At 40.9% G+C, this 6,750-nt stretch overlaps 1 pseudogene; it reads left to right on the top strand.

Moving 5' to 3' along the window:
- LOC140926288 (beta-1,4-N-acetylgalactosaminyltransferase 3-like) overlaps positions 1-6,191 on the top strand; it is a 15,915-nt pseudogene extending 9,724 nt beyond the window's left edge.
- The last annotated feature ends 559 nt before the right edge of the window (positions 6,192-6,750 follow it).

Below are 6,750 nucleotides of genomic sequence, written 5' to 3'. Positions count from 1 at the left end.
CAACATCAACAGGGATAGCAGGATAGAAAGCTCTGAAAGAACCTACAACTTGCACTAAAAATTAAAGTTAATGTTTTTCTCATCAGCCCATTTGAGCATGTTCTATATTCTTTATTTGGAGATAAACAAAGTTCCCTAAGTCAAAATGTTGTGTAAAAACATGGATGGGATCAATTCTTTTATCAGGGCTCAGGGATCAAAATTTTGGGGATAATGGGGCTCAGGGATCAAAATAACAGCAAGAACATAGGGATCAATGGGTCCCGGATATACCATGTTACGACCCTGTTACTTCCGCAGTAAACTTAATACAGGTGTATAAGAGCATTGTTTTTATCCTTGCAAGCGAACCGGCTAAGGACGTTAAATAACTTGTTTGACTTTAAATATAATAAAACCAAAACATCTTTAAAAAAATTTAGGTTACCTAACTAATCGTTGACATGCAGACCTGGCGACGTGCCCCTTAAATTAGTTCATTTTTGTCAGGCCGCGTCATTTTTACGTTACTAGGGACCTAAACCAAGGACGACGACGAAGGCAGTGAAAAGACCTGAAAACGTTGGTAAAAAAATGAATTTGCGCTCTTTCAAACTTAATCGCGTCTATTTGGACCCGCTCAATATGTCAAATGCAGGCGACTTATCCTGGATTTGAATTCTTAAGGATTTTATTCAGGTTCAAAAAGAGGAAGGAAAATTCGTCGTCGTATGTTTACGTCCTCCGTAAAACGGCAAATTGTAGAAATGTACTAAAAAGCGTGATGCACGTGCAGAGCTGTTGTTTTGATCATTAAAACTTTTGTTTTTTTGAAGTCGACGTTGTGGTCGTCTTCGTTGTTACTCAAGTTCCCTACTACCCGGCCGAACTCGTATTACCTCAAAAACCAGTCTGGCAGCGCGTATGGGGGAACTCCAGGATGCACGAAAAGAGATTAGAAAAAGCGTTTAGTTTGACATTTCCAACTTGAGGGCGAAGCTAAAAGACACAAATGAAATGAACAAAAGTGTGTTTCTCAGTACCTTGTGAGGTCCTTTGTGTGTCCACAAGGTCTTTCCATGTCTAGACATTGTCACATTATAATAGCCGCAATGACACTGGCGAGCGCAGATTTGAAATCCTTATTAATGTGACGTTATTAGGTCTTTAGGGTGTTCTTCGTTAACTCTCACCAAATGCGCGGCGTTGCGCTGAACAAATAGACGGATAATCTACGAGATAATTCGAATAAATGAAGGACGGAATTGGACTAAAGCTCGGTGCCTCCGCTTCCGATGTTTTTTTTTTTTTTTTTTGATTGACATGAACGCGTGACAATGAAACACGAACATGTGTTTTTTTAAGTCTTTTGCGCTGAGGACAGTGTTCGCGTTTTGTTAGTCGACTTCTGGGCACTTCGCTTGGCTGCGTGGCCAACGTCACAAACAATGCCAGAGATAAAGGGTCGTTAGTAATTTGTGCGTTATACAGGGTTTTCACATGACATCACGGCGGCCATTAGCCTGAGTATCAGGCCTTCCTAAGGGGCTAGGGGAGAGGAAATTTTAGATGGGGGAGACTCTCTCCCTTTTTCGCTTCCATCTTAATTTCCCCTTTTCCCCAGAAACGCCTGATACTCAGGCTACAATGTTCTTATACACCTGTATTAAGTTTACTGTGGAAGTAACGGTGATTTGTCCATTTTTTACGAGCGTTTTGATTTGTGTCTCCCACACTTCTTAACCATTGGTTACTGCTAGTTATCAGCTCTCTCCCTTTTTCGCTTCCATCTTTCCCCTTTTCCCCAGAAACGCCTGATACTCAGGCTAGGCGGCCATTGGTGTCACAAAACAATCCATGTTGGTGTCCCAAACCAATCCTCTGGGAGTTGAACTCTTTTCTTATGCAAACGCTTTCTTTTGTTCCAATAAATTTGCATAGATGCTGGCCACGTGAGTGAAAACACTCAGAGCAAAGCAGAAATCATGCACTTTCACAGAACTGGAACTCTTCAAATATGTTTAATCTTAATCGTAGTTAACTCGTTGACAGCTCACGTAATTCAACATGGCTCCGTGACTTAACGGGAGTCATTACTTAGACTAGAGCGCAAACGAAAAAATTGCAAATTCCCATACTTCTCTTTCTTTCTTACTCATTTGGATTTGAAAAGATTAATACGTTCATACACTCAACCGTCAACCGTAAGAACATCGCGCTAAAAACGCTTTCGGTGAAAAAAGAGACATCATGTGGCTAACAGTGAGTATAACTGAACTGTCGACTTAAGAAAAACTAGATCCTTGTCTTTTTAAACTAGAAAGAACAACTTTGAGGGGCACCTCAGAATAATTAACAAAAAATGGTGGCGACATTAGTTTCTCCTTGCGTGAAAGTTCCATTGACGGATTGTCTACGTTTGCAATTTTTTTAGCTTTTTTTAACCTCATATTTTAATTTCTTTCAGGAATTACTTTTTAAAGAGAATTCACAAAGTTCTACAAAAACCAGATCCGGTTTATGGGGACCGTTATTCAGTTGATCTGGAACTTGGCCTTCCTCACACTGAAAAATCATATCGCTTCTCTGAGCACGTGTATCAAAAAAAGGGAACGAACAGTTTGTGTCTTCCCAAGGGAATTGAGTGGAACAGAAACGCCACGGTTTACATAATACTCCCTGTCAAAGATCAGGGAAGATGGGTCTATCATTTCATCAATGATCTCACGGTTGCCAGCTTATTAACGGGTGATAAGAACTTCCACGTTATTATTGCTGATTTTGAGAGTCAAGATATCGACTTGGCCAAAGCGTTCGACACGGCCCTTCTGAGGAGCAGGCACACTATTATCAACTTGACCGGTAAATTTTACAAGACGCTGGCGTTGAACAAAGCTGTAGAGCAAGTACAAAGTGCGCATGATCTGTTGTTCTTGTTTGATCTTCACATTGATGTGCCCGTTGATATTCTGGACAGCGTGCGAAAGGTGAGTTGATACTGGCCTACGTAGCAGGCGCCGGTAATTACCTTATTACAGGCCTAGATTTCTTCCTTCGCCCTTAAAAAAAAAAACCTGGCGCCTGCTACGCAGTTTAAGTTGATACGTGTTGTTATAAACTGGGCTTTTCGCATGACGACACGTCCACCATGGTGTCGTTAATTAATCCTGTAGAAATTGAACCTTTTTCTGACTTGTAAAAACTTTTCCTCGTTCCAACAAATATGCATAGTTGTTAGCCTCGTGACTGAAAACGTTCTATAGCAAGATACACTTTTTTTGCAATTGCGGATAACTTCCCATTTTTTTTTATATCAACACCGTTTTTGCAGTACGTGTTTTCAAAGATCTAAATGTCAATTGTCTGTTGCATTTTAGAGTAAAATGTTATCGTCAATTTTGTTAGAGAATTTCTTCCAACAACACTGTCAGATTTCTTGTTACGTTTAAGTAACAAGATCGAGTTTGGTTTCCTTATTTTCAACAGAACACCATAGAAGGAAGAATCGCTTTCTTTCCCGCAGTTGGACGTCTAGACTGTCAAAGTACATATATTGATCATCAAGGCTTTTGGGAGATGAACGGTTATGGTCTTCTTGCTGTATATTAATCGGACTGGATGCGTTTTGGCGGTAAGTTCAAAGAAAATCATCATCAACCGTCACAGTTGAGTCACGTGATCTACCTATTAATAGAGACCTGAAGCATCGGCGACGAAAGAGACGACGAAGAAGAAATGCACCGTGAAAGGACTGGATCGAGAACGTCGTTCACGGCGGGAAAATTCGAGAGATAAGTGTTCAAAATGTCTTTTCACGGTCTGTGTTCCTCTCCAGCTGCTCCTTCTCCCTTTTCTTTTTTTTTTTTTAACCTCGGAGCCTTTTTGTCGGCCAACTGCCCCTGTCAATTATCTCTTCGAGAGCCAGGTCTAGTTCGGCATCTTTGCAAGTGATTCCAGTGGCATTTTCCTCCTGGCGTATTTTCGCTTTATGCTTGGTAATCAGCCAGGTCAGTGTGTCTCTCATCGATCTTTTATTGACTTTGAATTTCGGATGATCAAGGTCACTTAGGTTTACAGTTATCTGGTTCCATACATCTCCCCTTTCCTTGCTTGTATGCGGATGTTGGTAGGGTTCCATAACTAACACTTCTCGGCATACAGCACAAAAACATGTTTGTCTGACCACTCCATCTCCTTTAAAAAGAAAAATAGAACCAAAGGTTACTAATGTTTGGAGACAAATCAAAGTCTTAGAGAGTAAAAGGGCGGAACAGATTATGATTTAGCATCTTTTTGACCTGTAAACCTTTTTGCTTCACGAAAAGCTAGAAAACTTATACAAGAAAGCTTCAATGCGACTCGCTGGTGCTTGTTTACGAAGTCCTATATCAATCGATTTTCTGGTGTTTTTAGTACAAAAATACAAAGATCAAATGCGTTAAAAGTCGAATACGCAATTGGGATGAAATTTCTTTCACGAAAGGTTATTTAGGGGGTTAAAATACGAGTAAATTTATTCACGTTCACTGCTGGACGCCAAACAAGCGAGGATGTGCAGTAGCGGTCAACTCGCCCTAGCCACTTCCGGTAGGTCGTCGACGTCCCATTCGTCGTCAATGCTTAAGGTCCCTAACATTTTTTGGGGCTCCTACTTAAAGAATAGGAGAACTACTGAAGAGGGCCGCAACTTGATTTCGAGCTAACAAACGATAGAGCAGGTATTTTATTTCATGGCTTTATGTAGAAAGGTCACGGCTAGGAACAGTTCGCGTTGAAAACTTACAGATTGTAATTTAAACCACGGTTTGTGTAAATAATCAGTAACGAAAAAGCCTGTTCTTAAAATATAAACCAGGGCCGAGTTGTTCAAAGCTGGGTTAAGATAACCCGGGGTTAGTGCAAGGTTTGAATTCAGATATGAAAGCATAAAAATCATTTCAGTTTTAATTCTTTTTGGCTACAGCTTGATTACTGCAAGCTTTAAATATAACAGAGAAAATTATCCGAGAAAATGCTTCTGAACACAAGAAAACGAAACCTGGTTTAAATTTAACCCCGGGTTAAACGCTAATCGGCCTTCGAACAACTGGGCCCAGAGGTCTACGCCGGGAAAGATTAAACTGGTGAACTTCCAATTTTTCGTATAGGAGAGAGATGAAGCTGTTTCTCTTGTCCTTACGTAAAATTGTATGGGACAAATCGTATTTTTTAACTGCTTAATTTTGAAAGGAATGAATACCGAGGAATTCAAGTACAAATGGGGTGGAGAGGACTGGGACCTACTGGACCGCGTCATGAATGCTCAGTTGGAAGTTGAACGGATTAAGTAACCAGGCCTCTATCATCATTATCACACCAAGCAGGAAATGTGGAGTTAATGTACACAGCAACCGGGCCTTGTTTGGTTGGGAAAGTATCGACCATGTCTGTTGTTGGTCGTAGAAGTGTTAGACAGTTATGAGGAAGAGGTTCTCGTGCAAATCAATGGAATTTAATATATAAAGGCCCTGTCCACATGTATCCGGATATTTTTGAAAACTGAGATTTTTTCCTCCGCCTAAAAAATACGCGTCCACACGTAACGTATTTGAATCATTTTCGCCCGTCCACATGAAACCGCTAGAACGATGAAAATACGATAGCATCCCTTCTAGAGCGTAAGAAATAGTCCATTTCAAAAATACCATACTACTCTTTTTATCGTAGGCTCAGCTTCACCGCAGAGGAATTATTTGACTTTCTTTTTTTTATTTAAAATAAGCAATTATTTAAGCTTAAAGAGGTAGGTTTCTGAACCCAACGAAAAAAGGAGCTTAACTGCAATCAAGCTAACGTCAGCACTTGTGCGCCCGTATGTCAACGCGCTGGAAATGCAAATTTTGAAGAAGCTTCATTGGCACCCAACGGGAAATTTTTGGAAAAAGACCTGAAAACAACAACAAAGCGTGAATAAAGCTTTCTGAAGCCACTTTAAGCATTTTGGGAGATTGCTGGGAAAAACGTATCTATTCCTCACTCTCAGCAAGACTGATGGAAGCGTTCCCAGCCAGCAAGGTGCACATACAACCTGCAACCAGACTTACTGGGAAGTTTCCCAGCAGACTTACTTCCAGACATTACTGGCCAGTTTGAACTAGTTTGGGTGTGGTCAAAGGGCAACATTCAGTCCTTCAGTGGAGGAGGGAGGGAGGCACATGAATTTAGATGTGGCCTAAGGGCAAAATTAACCCTTCAGTGGGGGGAGGGGGAAGGGGGAAGAGGTTTCTGAGAACAATCACATAGCAGCTATTCTATACATCAAATCCCCTCAGACACCCTAAATTGTTCATTTCCCAGGAACCCTTTCCTTCCAAAGACAAATAATTTTTCCACAACCTGCCAGCCAGCAAAAATTTTCCTGTGGAGCATATATTTTGAGGAACAGATCCGTTGGGTGCCCCTGAAGCTTACGCATGGTACGGTGCAGTTCTTCGAAAGTAACGAAAATGAGATCTACCTGGAAAACTACCCAAAGAAGCATTTAAGAGAACATTATGGTATTTTTTACAGTGGTTTATGCTAGTAGTTTATGATCTATGACATCATCGAATTCGAAAACCTTCCTTTTCGTCCGCCCACACGCAAACGAAAATCCGGCGTTTAAAAAAAAAACTCCACTCTGGAGTGGAGTTTTTTCTGGAGTGAAAACAGGCTTTTTAGGTGCCCGAAAACTCCGTATATGTTTGGTACGGAGGACAAAGGCTAAAACGGAGGAAAAAAACTCTCCGTTTT

Source organism: Porites lutea, chromosome 2, assembly GCF_958299795.1.
Source record: "Porites lutea chromosome 2, jaPorLute2.1, whole genome shotgun sequence".
NCBI classification, from domain to species: domain Eukaryota; kingdom Metazoa; phylum Cnidaria; class Anthozoa; order Scleractinia; family Poritidae; genus Porites; species Porites lutea.
Note: the sequence above shows the minus strand (reverse complement) of the source record. Positions and strands in the feature narration are given on the sequence as shown.